General features: G+C 49.2%; 1 protein-coding gene across 2 annotated transcripts in view; it reads left to right on the forward strand.

Moving 5' to 3' along the window:
- Nucleotides 1–16345, forward strand: part of Cnih3 (cornichon family AMPA receptor auxiliary protein 3) — a 70645-nt gene that overhangs the window by 34349 nt on the left and 19951 nt on the right. The gene's annotated exons all lie outside the window — the stretch shown is intronic.

The following is a 16345-nucleotide window of genomic DNA, read 5'->3' on the forward strand; positions in this document are numbered from 1 at the left end:
TGGGCAGCCTCTCTCATTGCCCTCCATGGACTCAGTAAACTATGGGGTTTCCCAGTCATGGATGTCCAGGACCTGGTCACCTGCCTCGGTGAACTGCGCGCAGCCCTCAATGCTGCTTTCTGCCATTCCTCCTAGAGCCAGGCCAAGTGTCCTAGCAGGCCGGCTGTGCCGCTTGAACGAAGGGAGGCGATGACATCGCCCTCTAAGCCCGAGCTTACAGATTCCGAATTACTTTAGGATAATGTCTGCTCACACCTCCTTGTTAGAGAGTTTATTTTTGTTTTGTCTGATTTGAATAAGCAGGATCTTCTATATGCTGACTATACAGGGCTCCTTTCTTTTTATCTTAAATGAAGAGGGGCCTCAGGAGACACTTATTTTAGACTCTGTGTGAAACCCTGTTCTAAAACAAGAATCAGCCAATGCCATGCAAAATTTAATTGGTTAAGTCCAATAACGATGCGGCACAGTAGGCCACTTCCTGTAGTTACACTTGAGGACGCTCGGCAGGTAATTCATTTTGCAGAATTCATTAGGAAGCGGCGTGGTTCAGACCCAGGCATTCTGCAGGTGCATTGCCCAGATTTATTTTTTGTTAATACCTCTGCCAAATGACCACATTGCAACAAAAAGCATTTGTTTGGAAGTTTTCTAGGCCAAGCTAATTCCATTCTTGGGATTAGTCAGACACTGAGACTTGATCCACCAACCATCTGTTCATGGGCTAGGTTATATCCAGGAAAGACAACTTGAGCCCAGCCTTTAGTCCCTCATGGACTTGGGTATCAGTTAGGTGCCCATAGGAAATGGGTACCACACACAGAGGAACACTGAGGACTGTGCAGTGATGGACTGGTTAGAGAAGACTGAGGAAGCTATTATCCCTCCGTGTGCTTTCCTCTTGCAACAAATACCTGATAACCGCAAGGAGGAAGGATTTCGTTTGACCACAGCTTTAGAGGGTTCAGTCCATTGTGACAAGGAGGCCATGGTGGAGCAGAGTGACTCACATCATGGTGTCCAGGAAGCAGAGAGAAAAGATGCTGTGCTGTGGGCACTTTCTGGACCCCAGCCTAGGCGATGGTGCCATCCACATTCAGGCTGGGTCTCAGCTGGTCTCCGGAAAGGCACCCATGGACACACCCAGAAGTGTGCTTCCTGATCTCCTAGGCATTTGTGTTCATTCCTTGTCTTGTTGCCGTGACAAAATGCCCAGTAAGTGAAACCTCAGGAAGGGGGTGTGTGTTTTGGCTCAGAGTTTAAGTGTGCAGTCTGTAAAGGTAGCAATAGCTTAAGGTGGCTGTCAGGTCATATTCTCAGTCAGAAAGCAGAGAGGGAGAGGGGGAGAGAGGGATGAGGGTTAGGGCTCAGTTTACTTTCTCCTTTTTGTTCAGCTCTCTACCCTAGCTGGCAGAATGGTGCCATCCACACCTAGGTGGATCTTCTCACCTTGATTAACCCAGTCTAGAAACTCCCTCACGGGCATGCTAGAGATTTGTCTCCTAAGTGACTTCAGATTCTAGCTGACAATATCAGTCATCACAGCATCCTAATCCAGTCATTCTGACAACCAGTGTCTCAAGATTAGGAGACATACACCATGGGTGTCAAAGAGTGAAGGAGCTGTTGTCAGAACTTCATGCTCTGTGTGTGTGTGTGTGTGTGTGTGTGTGTGTGTGTGTGTGTGTGAGTCATCTCCTGAAGGAGCCATAGCCTCATTCTGAGGAGCGTATACTGGAAGCCACAGCCCAGCAGCACTGGAACCAGGAACAGGCAACTTCAGGAGCCACCCCCCCCCCCCCCCCCCCCCGCCCCCCCCCCCCCGGGGGCCCCCCCCCCCCCCCCCCGCCCAGAGCCCCTGCCCTGATTGGTGCCCCCTGTTGGCCTAACATGATGAGAAGCACAAGGGCAAGGAAGGCCATTGGTGAAATCTTAGCAGTGTGGAACCTGGAGGTTCCAGAAGGGATATTTTTCACATCTGAAGGAGTTTTGCATTGAGGGTTTATTTCATATTTGGGTTTGACACTCTCAATGATATAGCCAAAAACTGAAGCCTTGTACACATTCTTCTCGACGGGAAGGGATTATGGTTTTGTTCTTGGGGATGATCTCTGGGCCCCTCGGCTGCCCAATGGCTTGCACAATCATTTGTACCTACTGAGGTACTTTCCAAGGTGGACTTCATTCTGCTACTCCAGGCTGCCCGTCCCTAACTCCTGTCACCCCCGGAATCCCTGCTCCACTCCCGTCATCTCTCAGGAGCTTTGTCTTGTCATGTACCTGCCGCTCTGAGTGTAGAGCCAGCACACAGTAAATGCTCACTGAGCACACAGAAGGTCATGTGATGTCTGGGGGTGGCATGTCATAGTGGTGACGTTCACATTTGAGGGAGGGGAGGACTGACTGATGCCCCAAAACTTCAATGTACAAGTAGAAACTAGTGTGTAAGAGATCTCTTCATGTCCCAGGGCTGAGAAAGACCGAAACCCAGAATGCATGGAACATGAGTCAGTGTGGGGGAGATTGATTTTGTTCCGTGGAAGACCACAGGTGACAGACGAGAGAAGGCATTTAAGGTGTCCAAGACTGACTGAAAGTGGATCCCCACATCCACAACACGTAACCCCAAAACACAAACGAGTCAGCAAAGGGACGACCATTGCAGGACGCTCTCCTAGCTTAACTGCCAGCACTGTCTTGGCTGGAGACCCCCGAGGTTGGACCTGCTGACATCCCCCTATAAAAGGAAGGAGTAGGAAGGTCATCAGACCCTCCCCTGAGATCTCAGCCACCCCCTTGCAGGACCGCTTCCCACGCTCTGTGTAATTTCCCCTTAAGTATATGCAGTCTTGTGGTCTCCGGAGGCGCTGAACTGAAGGGGAGGGCCTCCATCTACAGAGCTGTGGGAAAGTCATCATTCATGTTTGGGGTGAGACCTTCCAGTGATGGAGCTGCTTTGGGGTGACCTTTTCCCGGAGGCAGCTCCTCACCAGGGTTCTGTAAGTCCAGTGACCTCATTGGCTCACCGAGCGGAACCTGGGTGAATGTATTTGGTGTGTTGTTGATGCCCTGTCCGGGGTAAGTGAGCACGTGTTCACATCTCCCAGGGGGAGTTCATGCAACTGCAGCCTTCCTGGTGGCTGAGTTTCTGAGGTCTGAGTACGAGGTTTATAGAGAAGAGGCCCAAAGGCAAGCTGCTGCCCTGGGGTGCTGCACCCTAAAGCAGCAAACGGGTCTCTCTAGGCCTGGAGGTCTGCAGTGTGGGCAACTGAGAAGTGTTGGTGGAGACTTGGACATGGGGTCCTCAGCACTGTGGAGAAGGTGGCTGGCCACCCTGTGTGGCAGCTAAGGAGCTCTCCTTGGATTCAGAGAGCAAGAGCTTCACTCCAAGGGGTAAGTCCCAAAGAGATTGCCAGAGTATCATCTCTCAGGTGGCACGGCTCTATTCGAAGTGATGAGTGTTGAGAATTTTTTTCTCACTAGGGGCCTGGATGGACACTGTAACGCTTGCTCCCATGGGACTTTACAGCTCTGCCACAATGGATAAGAAAGGATGAGAAGCAAGGAGAGGGTAGACACGCACACAGCTGTGTGAAAGAACACCAGGAGCAGAACAATAGCCCGGGAGCACCATCACCGATTGCCTGGGAGAGCCAGCAGCATAAAAGGCAATGAATGGGTACACAGATGAAGAAATAAAGAAACTAACAGAGAGCCTTGTTCAGATCAGTGATAGTGACGTGTTGTGGACAGAGGACAGTGGTAATGGCCTTGTCACCGAAGGTCTCAGACCCACCCAAAGCGATCCACCACCAAAGGCTTTGAAAATGGCAGCGCTGGTCCCAGAGGGCATTGTTGTTCTCCTTTGCACCTTCGTCATCAGTTTTGTTGAAAGGCTCCTATTCAGATGCCTAGAGCTGTGGGCTCCCACCCCCAGAGGTCATTATGGCTCCAGGACACTGAGGAATGGTCGGGTCGGTAAAGGTTGGCTCCCATCCACCCTGCTTCTAGCACTGGTCCTGGCACGTGGTCACTGCTCAGCAAGTTTCTTCAGGAGTAAACAATGCCTGTTCGTGGATGGCGGGTGCTGCAGGCCTGGGTGTTGAAGAGGGACTTGGCTTAACCAAAGAGCAGAGCACACTGGAACCAGGGGAGAAGCAGATCCTTTGTCCTTGTCTGCTGGAGAGAGCTCAATATACCAGAAACTGCACGAGCCTGATTAGACAGAGGGTCATGTGGGCTGGGGACAGTTACCCAGAGCCCAAGCTCAGTCTGAAGTGTTGCGGTTGGGTGGGGAAGGGCTCCTTAGCCTAGAAACATAGCAGTAAGATGACGAGATCTACAGGCTGCCCCCCCAGCCCCTGTTCCTGCTGTTTAGTGGCGGGGTCACCTCTGTTAACGAGGCAGAGTGCACTCAGCCGTGCTCATTATCCACATTTCTTTGGGCTTTCCCTGCCCTGGTGGCTGCTGGCTGGAGGCAGGATGTCTCTGTAGAGTGTCAGCAAACCAGCCAGGCTGGGCCAGGGCCAGGGCCAGGGCCAGGATCCTGCTCCCTTGGCATCCATCCTGGACATGCAGGGCTCTGAGCTATCTTTGTCTTCTAGACGAATAGCAGAGGCCCAGAACACAGCATTAGAACAAACTGCATCTGCAGATTCTGGCCCAGACAGTGGTTGAAAATGCCAGTGTGCTCCGTGTTCCATTTATGTTCGCCATGTAGGTCCAGGGACAGGGCAGCTGAGGCCTCCCTTGCTAGTCTGGCTGCTGACCCCAGCCCCGCTTGTGACAGGGTGGGCCCTGCAGGCTCTCCAAACTGCCTGCTTTCTTCTGGGTTTCCGCCTGTGCCTTCGCCACAGTGACAGCTTCTACTAGACTCTGATTGTGGAGCTGATGACTCTGCCCAAGACCAGGAAGAGTCATGGGACAAACATTTGAGGGACAGAACTAGGTGAGAAAATGGCATCCTTACCTACTGAGCACAGGCCCTGGGTTTCTTGCTTTATGTACCTCCTTCTTCTTCTTTTTCCCTGTGTGTGTATGTGTGTGTGTTTGTGTGTACATGTGTGAATTGTGGGTGGGCCTGGGTGTACATGGAGGCCTTTTAAGTGGGTCCTCATGCTTGCATGTCATGCACTTCCGAATGGCAAGCACTTTGCTGACCCAGCCATCTCCCTATCCCCACTGTGTCTTTTACTCCTTGCAATGACCCCACAGTAGGAACTATTATTGTCCTGTATTTGAAGTAGCTGAGGTTTGGAAAAGTTAATAAAACCTGCCTGCGGTCACACAAGTCTGTGAGGCCGAGATTGAATCCCAGCAGGGACCTTGTGACTCACGCAGCATGTCCAAGCTCCCTGTAGCGCTGGCCCTTGGTGTGGACACAGTGGGAGTCTTTGCTCGCATCAGGCAGAGAGTCCTCGTTTCCCTGCTCTGTGTCACAGGCTGTGTCACCTCAGCTTACTCCCTGCAGCCTGTCAATCTTCAGTCTGGAGAGGTGAAGGTTATGTTCAAGGTCGTGGGGCTGGTGATGCGCAGGTGGAGACCGTAGGAGGACTCTTCTTCATGGTAGATGAGAAGTCTGTGGGATGAGAGAGGCTGTGTACTTTCATTTGCTGTGGTAAAATGCCCAGCAAGATTGGCTTAAAGGAAGGGACCTCCTGACTCACAGTTTGGAAGTTTCGGTTCTCAGTCAGCTCTTCATTGCTTTGGGACCTGTGATGAAGCGTGAGGGTGTGCTGGAGCCCAACTGCTCGCCTAGTGGGACAGAGAGAAAGAAAATGAGGGATAGGACAGCAGGCGGGAGAAAGATAATATGGAAGGCTCGAGGCACAGCAAGTATGTCCTTCAAGGCCGTTCCCTAATGACTTAACTTCCTCCTGCTAGACACTACCTCCTCAAGATTCTGCTGCCTGCCAGTTATAACACAGGCTGGCGACCAAGCCTTTAACATATGGTCCTATGGGCTCATAAAGGAGGTCAGATGGACAGGGGGCTGAAAGTGGGGTATTGGTTGGGGTCAGATATGAAGGAGCAGCAGATAGAAGGGGGGATTCCATTTATGCCTTACCGTTGCCTACTCCTGCCCTTGTCTAAGTGGCTCTGCCCCTCTAGACGGTGCTGCGGAATTGGCCTGGCCCCATCTTCTCGGCAGGCCACAGCACAGGGACCCCTGCTCACGATGAAGAGTGGCTGCTGCTCGGTGGCACTAACAAGCCGTCCTGTGTGTGCCATCAGGGAGACCTACCTGTAGACTCTGCTTCTCCGCAGGTCCCCTAGATGACACTGAGTGGAGTTAGGACAAGACTCAGCGCTCTGTGTTGGCTTTAAGCCACTTTCCTTGGGCTCATTAGCTGTTGGTCATGTAGGGCTAAGCAGGCACATTGTTTGGGAATCTTTAGACAGCAAAGTGCTGGTGCCAGGCCTTCTGGGTCATGCCCCATGTTAACGCTGATGGGTGTTCTGCGAGGAGTTCCTTATCCCATCTCATAAGGAAAAAAATAAAATCCACCAGCAAAGGCCAAAGATGATAAACAGAGAGGGTGGGTTCTGGACTCCAGACCTGCTCCTTCATTGGGTGGTCATGGACATTCTGAGTGACCATTCATTCTTCTACATGTTTCTACATGCTTCATTTGGATATATATGCATATATATGTATCTGTGTGTCTGTGTGGGATGCCACATGAAATATACGCCCATCTAAAGCACCAACTCACCAGTGACAATGTTACTTTTTATTTTTTAAGGAAAGGTGTGAGAAGTGGTTGAAGATGAGGGATAACTCTTTGATATGCTTCAGGGTCCTCAGTGGCTGAGCAAGGACCTGGATAAATGCTCGGCACCACACAGAGCCCCAAAGCAAATGTCTGAGTCTGGAGCCAATGCTCCATTCTCTTGGGAGCGCATGAGATTTTCCCAGAGCAGTTTCCCAGAGCAGTTCAGAATCAGCAAGGGAAGAGACAGTAGCTCTCAAGTTGCGCTCATTTCAGTCACAAAACTAGGACTGGACATAGGCCTGCTGTATCCCAGCCAGTCAGAAAGCCCCCGTAGACCACCTTCCTTTGACATGTTGGAAGTCTGGTCTCACACGGTACCAAGCCTAGGATTTTCTGGAAGGCATTGCTTTTACTAGAACAAGACACGGAGAGGAAGTGAGACACTGTTCTGTGTCTGAACGGTCTTCCGTGCACAGGGTTGGGGACTGACAGGAGGAAGCTACTTTTCTTGTGAAGTGTTTGTTTTGGGTCAGAAATGGTCTGCCTTGCTCCTTTCCCACATTCTCAGGCAGCCCTCACACCAGCTTTCCACATGCACAGTCAGATTATGTTGCAATGCTGTTGCTACTTTGAAAACAGGTGTGTTAGTTACCTGCCTAACAAAGTAACTACTTCCTTACTCATGAGGTAGATTAAGACACTAGGGCGCACTCTCATCTCTAAAAGCTTCAAGGTGGTGCAGCCATAGTGCTAGAGGAGAACCCTTTTTGGCTAGTGGCTGCTCCTAACAGTCGTGTCCGTGGGCTGACAGCTATGCCACTCTGGTGACTGTCTTTGTCATTATATGGTCTTCTTTTTCTGTCTGTTTCTGTCTCTCATAAGGACGCTCTTAGTGGACTTAGGGTCCCTGGTCTAGTAGGCCTTCATCGTTTCTAATTAAATCTGTAACGACACTCAAGTATGGTCATATATTGAGGTTCCAAGTAGACCTGAATTTTTGGGGTCAGTATTTAGTCCATAACATGAAGAAATCACGCATGTGTCCTTGATGGTCCCAGTGCACCAGGACTGTACACAGAACTCAATGCCTCTAGGCCAGCGGTTCTCAACCTGTGGGTCACAACCCCTTTGCAGGTTGAATGACTCTTTCACAGGGTCGCCTAAGATCATTGGAAAACATAGATATTTATATCACAGTACATTACAGTAGCAAAATTAGAGTCATGAAGTAGCAACAAAAATAATTTTATGGTTGGGGGTCACCACAACATGAGGAACTGTATTACAGGGGCTCAGCATTAGGAAGGTTGAGAACCGCTAGCCTAGACTGAGTTTCTAGAGGCTTGGATCTGAGCCCATGTGTTAGACTCCTTGGACGTTGTCTGCTGGTGCCCAGTTGCCCTCAAGATGGGTTAGCCCAAATCTGTGCTCTGGTTTCCTGAGTCCGACTTGCTGGATTCCTGATGTATTTCCCATGTGGTGTCTGGACACTAAGGTCTAAAAGGCCTCCATCCACCTCTATATAACTTCATTCTCGTTGACCTGTCTTCAGTGCCCCTCTGGAGGTGGGGGGACCTATTTGTGCAACCCTTGTCAGAATGAGGCAGTGTGAGCAGCAAATGCAGCCAGCCCGAAAGCCACCTGCGCGCCACATCCCACGTGGTCCATGTGAGGGCTGCAGTGAGGGCGCTTCCTGCTATGCTTCTGCACCAGGCTTTAGTGTTGATTTGTCTTATCCCAGCCTGTCTTGTCCCCTGCTGGCCCGTCTTTGTCTCCTCCCTGCCAAGCAGAGCTTGTATCTCTGGGACATTCTTCTCCAACTGTGTGGCTCAGTTTTCAGTGTCAATTCAATACAGCCCGGAGTCTTTAAGATTTTTTTTAAAGATTTATTTTTTTTATTTTATGTGTTTGGATGTTTTGCCTGCATGTATGTCTATGTACCACATGGATGCTGATGCCTGTGGAGGCCAGAAGAGGGCGTTGGATACCCTGGAACTGGAGTTACAGACACTTGTGAGGTACTGCATGGGTGCTGAGAATCCAACCTGGGTCCTCTGGAAGAGCATCAAGTACTCTTAGTGGCTGAGTCACCTCTTTAGCTCACAACCTAGAGTCTTATGAGGAATTATCTCCATCAGGTTGGCCTGTCATCATGTCTTTGGGGCATTGTCTTGATTGTTAGCTGATGTGGGAAGACTCAGCCCATTGTAGGTAGCACCATTCATTCCCTAGGCAGGAGGTCCAGAACTACGTGAAGAGAGGAGAAAGTTACGTAAGCAACAAGCAACAAGAGTTCATGTGTCCATTCCCTCTCTGCTCTTGAAGTGGGGCTTTAAGATCCTGCCTCGGATTCACTGCGACAATGGATTGGAAGCTGGGATTGTGAGCCAAATAAATGCTCTCCTTGCTTATGTTGCCTTTTGTTGGATGACACACACAACAGAAGTGAAAGTGGCTCCCCAGCCTTTTCCATGCCTGGCTTCCTTGGTTGCTGAGTTCTCTTTCTTGGTGTGAGTGATGCTTTCTCAGAGAGACCCTCCTTGACCACCCACCCCATTCTAATTTCTTCATATCAACTGTTTTATTGTTGTCACCTAACCTCCCATTTTCTGATATCCTCTTATCTATTTGTTAATCATCTCCTTGTTCATGATTATAATCTCTGTGGTGACGAAGGGCCGTATCTTCTTCCTCAGTGCTGTTTTTCAGAGCTACGAAATGGTGCTAGAGAATCCTGGGCATCCAGTCAAGATATATGCTTTTTTTTTTTTTTTTCATCTTCAGCAACTCAATACTTTATTTTACTCTTTCAAGTCATAGATTGGACCCAGTGTGCCAGGCAGAGTACTGGCTGGCCCAGGGCTCATATCTAGGCATGTGTTGGCTGAGCCTCACTCATCTTCTGATGTCAGGAATGTCACTCAAACTCTCACTGGGCCTCTGTTTTCTATACTATGTCCCAGAGGAAGTCCTGTCACATCCACGTTCTCCCGCAGATGAAACCACATCCATGAGATAATATAGTATGGGTGCAAAGTAGGGCAGTTTCAACCAAAATACAGGATACCACAGCAAATACAGGGAAGAGAGGATTCCAGAGACTCATCCTCCATATGCTAACCTCTGACGGGCAGCTGATGGGAACTCATCAGCTGATCAAGTGTGAGCTGTCTGTTACTTCTTCATCTTCTAGCCAGGTTTTGAGGCAGGACACCATTACTATCTTCAGCAGATGCTTGTTTCACAAGGCACGTTCCAGAAAGCTCATGTTTCCCTGTCTCACAGGCTGATTCTGGGATGTCCGCATCCTGATGCTCAGGCTGGGCTGGATGCAGGACAGCTAGACTTGGGACAGACACAGGCAGTGACTGATACTGCTGTGGGTTCTGGGGAGGTCCCTTACATGGGCTTCACTTGGCAGCCATCTTTGTTGTGTAGTCATCTGTGTGTTGGAGGCAGCTGGAGAGGACTGAGCCTGACGAGGGGTGGTGGGGCCTGCAGTGCTTCCGGTGTCAGTGTGGTACCCTCTTCCTCCCTGTCTCTTCACTGTGGTTGCACTGAACCACAGCTATGATTCCTCTGGAGTGTCCAGCCCAGAGCTGCACCAGCTCCCAGTATCTGATTCTGTTTCCTTCCATCACCAGCAGCTCTTGAGAAAGCCTCTACTTTCCCAGCCCAGAGTCTCACTTAAGCTTGTGCTCTCAGGCAGGGTCTAGTCTCAGAGGGTCCTACACACCCTGGCTATCTTGGATCTTTGGGGCCTTGTTTCTCTTCTCTATTCCCACTGCTCTGCTGTTGGCCCTTCCTGCACTGTCTTGTACGCACTCAAATCCCCGCCTCAAATGTGAGGAGGGAAAAAAAAAAAGCGGGGGTGGCAGCGGCTGGGTAGTAACAATCAAAGTTGGCTGGAACCGACTAAATTTAACAACTTTGATGAAACGGGCCAGTTCCTTGAAGCAATAAGTGCAAAGAGCTCACGTAATAGGAGTGAGACAGCCAGAGAAATCCTAAATCTATTTTTGAAATTAGACATAAGGCTCACATTTCACAGAGATAAGTTCAGGTTTAGGAAAAAAAAAAAAAGTGAAGAAAGTCTGTGGCTGTGGCCTCAAGAGCTTTTGGATCTATGAGAGTTCTTGGGTCTAGGACCGAAAATGAGATACATAAAAGAATCGTTGCCAAGTGTCATAATAAAAGTTTTTGCTCTGGTCATTCAATGTCAGCCTGGGCAGCAGAGCAAAACCCTGTCTCAAAGTTTTAAAAAAGGGAAGGGAAAAAAAATGGCCTAAGGATGGACCTTTGCAGTAGAACACTCGATTAGCGTGTGTCATCAATATGACAACAGAGCTTTATTGTTATTTTTACAAAAGGGACAAACGATTTAAACACGTGCTTCACCAGAGAAGACACACAGATGGCGACTAAGCCCATGAAGAGATTCCCAGTGTCGTTAGTCACTGGAGAAATGCAAATGGAAACTGCAGCGGCTTCATCCACACACCTATTGAAACAGCTAAGCAAACCCAACCATAGTAACTTTTGACTTGGATGTGGCGTGTCTGGAACCCTGACATGGTGTTTGGCAGAACATTACAGATACTTCAGAAGAGCTTATCAGTTTCTTACAAGACTGGACATGCACTTTATCAGATCGGCCAGCAGTTTCTCTCCTCATCACCCGGAGAAGACAGACGCCTCCATAGGAATGTTTACACCGGCTCCAGTTACAAATGTCAGCATCTAGGAAGGACCCAGGCATCCTCCCAGCAGGTGGACTGGACAGGTGAACCTCAGGGTCTCTTCAGAACTGAGCACAGCTCAGCAGGGAAAAGGAACAGGTTATCGATATGAGCAACGCCGTGACTAATCTTCCACACGTTGTCATCTGAAAGGAGGCAGTCTGAAAATCCCACATGCATCATGCTTCCATTTCTGGGATGTTTGGACAAAGGCAAAGCATTAGGGATGAGACAGACCCTGGTGAGTGCCAGGCAGGAAGCAGGGTTAGGGGTGAGAATGCAGCTGACTTTGAGTCAAGAGGAGGGGATTGGGGAGAAAGAGAAGCCATGTATGGCCGTCACAGCATGTTCACAGGATTGTGCGTTTGTTGGAATTTAAGGACTTTTCACCAAAAGGGTAAATTTCCACTATATTAAACATTTCTAAATGGGTGTGAGGTTTGATGTGACCTTATCACTGGGTCAGGAGTTCAAGTTTACCTAGTACTGTTTGGTGTTGGGCTGTATGGTTCCATGGGTTATCGGGACACACAAGAAGCATAACTGAGCCACAGCTGTTTATCAGCTGCCTCCAGTCACAGCAGCATCCTTACGCCTCTCACCCTCACAGGCTTGGGAGAGGATCGCCCTCTGCCGTGCTGTGTCTGAGGGCAGACACGAGCAGGACACAGGGCTGAGGAGTCTGCTTGGGATCTGGACAGGGAGATGGCGGCCCAACCTTCTCTGCTGGAACCCTGTGCTCTCATTCCCAGGCCGGTTGCTCATCCATCCCCATGTCTTTACCCCCGGCCCTGTTTGTACTGTGGAGCAGCCCTGTGGGTACTGCCTGGCTTAGTATCTTGGTTTCTATTCTGGCTCTAACAGGAACTCTGTAGTCACACTCGGAGTCATTCTCCATCTCTAAAATGGGGGCGATAATAGACCTCTTTCATGGGGATCCAAGGGTTAAAGGATGCAAGTTTGCGCAGTGCCTGGCCCAACGCCCGCCACAGTGGCCCTGTGAACTACATTGTTAATACAATGGCCTGTTCCTGTGCTTGTCCCCCACTGCCACAGGCAGGACACATGGTGAGGCTGGGAGCTGTGTCTTGTGGTGCTTAGTATCCCTAAGTTTGCCAGCACAGGACCTGAGCATGAAAGATGCCTCCTGAGGCTTTTCAACCCAGTAGACAGATGCAGTTGTGACATTGGGGTGTCAGGGATGCTCAAGACCGTGGGCATCACAGAAAGCAGCCAGGTCATAGTTCACAGGGGGCGGAGCTCACGGGCAGGAGCTGCACTCCACAGCCTTCCTGTCTCCTCCCTCCTCCAGGCCCAGGTATGGAACTGCACATCTCGCCACCTGCAGCAGCTCTGCCGCCCTGCTTTACAACCAGCCACCGCGGCTCCAGTCAGCCCAGGTTTACCTGCAGCTCCAGTCGGCGCAGGTTCAACCTGTGCTGGCTTGTACAGGGGCAGAAATCCAGGCGTGGGGCTGCGGTGGGAACAGGATCAAAGTGTGGGGACTCATCTGCCTGTCCAGCTAGATAAATACCAGGTCCAGGAAAGGCTGAAGTGAGCCTCCCTGCTGCTGGAGAGGGACAGATGGAAGGACAGATGGCAGTCTCTGTCCATGGTCCTGTTTTGAGCCCATAGCCGGGGATGCTGAGGACATTGCATTTACCAGGATACACAGATGGGAGACAGGTTACGTCTCAAAAGCTTAGACTGCTTGCCTGGGCGATTAAGGAAGAATGAGTAGGGACAAAGGTCACTGCTGCTCTCAGGCTCCCCAAACTGATGATACTCAGGCAGAACGAGGTGGGTGAGTTTAACTGGAGCACATGGAGAAGACCCAGGGGCGCCGCCGCTAAGACGTACTCACAGAGGTGTGGGGAGCAGGACAGAGGTGGCCATGCTGCTCTTGCTCTGTGCCAGCCAGCCTCACCGGATGTAGTGTCCAGTTCTGACTGATGAGTTTTAAGGTGGACATGTCCAGCCGGTTGCATCAGTGGATGGTAACTAGAATGGTGAGATGACCGAGCCCTGCTTTGTGTAAACAATGGTCGGAGAGATCAGCATAGGTAATAGAGATGTGCTGGGGTCAGAGATCACAAGAGTGACGATACCTCCCCCCTGTGGAGATCAGACCCACTCATGTGTCTCTAATGCAGCAGTGCCCTGTGGAAATTTCTGCATGAATAGAACAGTTTCATACATGATCTGTTTGATAGATAACAGACTTATGTGGCTGTGTGTGTGTGTGGCTGTGTGTGTGTGTGTGTGTGTGTGTATGCATGATCATGAGTGTATATACATTTGTGTCTGCATGTGAATAGGTTGTCTTTTTGGTTACTCTCCACTTCCCTTTTTGAGATAGGAACCCTCACTGAACTTGGAACTCACAGATTTGTAGTCTGGTTGGCCAGCAAGCCCCAGGGATCCTCCTGTTTCTGCCTTCCCAGTTCTGATACGGCCATGTTTCCCAGCTGTTCCAGGGGTGCTGGGGGTTAGGTTCAGGTCCCCATGCTTGTGTGGTGAACACCTTACCACCTGAGCTGTCTCTCCAGACCCCTGGTTGTATTTTTTTAGACAGTTAACATATGACTACAGGTTGAATTTTAAACAATACGATTTTAACTGAAATATTAGCCTCCTGTGGTGGGTGGCCACTGTCTGGGATGCCAACCCTGTAGAGGACAAATACAACAACAGACCAGAGATCAGCTATTTTTCTAAAAAATACACTAGTAGATATATTTGTAGATATAGTAGTATATTTTATATATAGTATATATACTATACTATATCTAATATGTAATATTATAGTATATATATTACATATCTAATATTATTAGTATATTATAGATATATTAGTAGATATATTTGTCTCACCCTGCCCCAAAGTCTTCAAAAGCAGTCTACAGAAAGGGGGATGAACACAACCAAGCACCGGTAGCACTCTATCCATGGACCAAGGTTTGAACTTAGCATATTTTTTTTTACATGTTACCTTTCCTTCATTCCTTCTTCCTTCCTTCCTTTTTCTCCCCTCCCACTCCTTTGGCTTTTCAAGACATGATTTCTCTGTGTAGCCCTGTCCTGGACTCACTTTGTAGACCAGGCTGGGCTCGAACTCACAGAGATTCATTCCCCTGTCTCTGCCTCCCTCTGCTGCCTCTGCCGGGATTAAAGGTGCGCACCACCATGCCTGGTTGCAGAGAATTTTTTTTTTTACCTTTTCTTTTCTTTTTCTTTCATTCCTTTTACATGTTACAAAACAGTATTTTCCTTCAGATGATATTTTTCAACTCTTAAAAAAAAATATGTGATTCATTCTTAGCCCACTGGTCATATGAGAGTGGGTGTCAGGCCGGCCTGGCCTGCAGGCTGTGATTCACTGTGCTGACCTTGGCTGTGAGTGAATGCTTTAGGGAGAGTTGTAGGTCAGGCCAGTGAAGATGATGCTCAGATCGAGGGAGCCAGCAGCAGCAGGATTGTCCTGGGAAGACTTGGCTAGATAACCAACTGTCCATCAAAAGTGGTGTGGGGGTGGCCTCCGTAAACAGGCCATGCTAGTGTGTTCTGACTCTGTAGACACGTGGAAGTCAGGGGGACTTATGGATGCTCCAGATACACTGCTTTGCAGAGTGAAGTCAGTCACCTTCACTTGGTTCTTCATGCCATGTTAATTCATGGTGTTGTCAAATGCTTCAGCCCATGATTCCTTGGCCTTATGAATTTGGTTCTGTGGTCGGGCAGAACATCATAGAAAGGAGCCACATGGTAGAGGAGGCCTGTTCACCTCTTCACTACAGTGGTCGGGAAGAAAAAACAAAACAAAACAAAACAAAACAAGAACAACCTAATAAAACCCAGAAGCTCTAACTCCACTATGCCTCAATTCTTAAATGTTTTTGCTACCAAATGTAGCAGTGGACTGGGATGCAGCTCAGTTGGTAGAGTGCTTACTTAGCATGGAGCTCTGAGTTAGTGCATGACTCAAGTTAGTGTATGGTGGCACATACCTGTGATCTCAGCGTTTAGGAGAGGGAGGCAGGAGAATCAGAAGTTCAAGGTCATCCTCAGATATATAGTAAGTTCGAAGCCAGCCCAGTATACATGGACCCTGTCTCAAAACCCAAACAAAACAAAAACAAAGCAAACAAAACAGACAAACAATAACAAATCCAACCAACGAAACCACCCACCCACACAAGCAAACAAACAAACAAGCTAAACCCAAGTGCCATGGGCTGGGTACCAACTCCTTAACACATGGGCCTTCAGATTACTTCCAAGATCCAAACTATAGCCATGAAGAGACTTTACTGAGGACACCCAAAGCCTCCCCGCAGGAGAGTAGAGTCCCTTGCCCAAACACCTCTGCATTCTGCCATTTGGTCTCCTGTAGCTGATAGGATGGCTGGGTTAGGATGAGGGCCTTCACCCTCGTTTGGCTTCTTCTGTTGATGGGACATGCCTCATCCTATGGTGGCTGAAGGTCCCCTTCCTGTCTTTCTTCTCTGACAAATGGGGATCCACAGCTCCCCACACTTGGGAGCTTGGAGTCTATATCCAGATGAGTCTGAGAGTCTACAGTAGTAGGCGTGGCCTTCCTGGGGTTGCTGATCCAGTCTTTGGAAATTCAGAGGCGTGATTGTTTCTCATTGTGACAACTCAGCTTTGCTTTCTTTCCTCCTTTCTCCCTGACTTCTATTTGTTTACAGTTCATCTTTGCCAAGCCAATCAATCAATCATTCAGTCAGTCAATCACAGTGCCCATCAGGGAAGATGCTAAAATATTGGTTGGAGGTTTTAACATTTTTATGCCTTTACCAAACTTGGCTCCATCGCAATGGTTTTCTTCTTCTTCTTCTTCTTCTTCTTCTTCTTCTTCTTCTTCTTCTT

The sequence above is a fragment of the Psammomys obesus genome, unplaced genomic scaffold, assembly GCF_907164565.1.
Source record: "Psammomys obesus unplaced genomic scaffold, mPsaObe1.curated_primary_1811, whole genome shotgun sequence".
NCBI classification, from domain to species: Eukaryota; Metazoa; Chordata; class Mammalia; order Rodentia; family Muridae; genus Psammomys; species Psammomys obesus.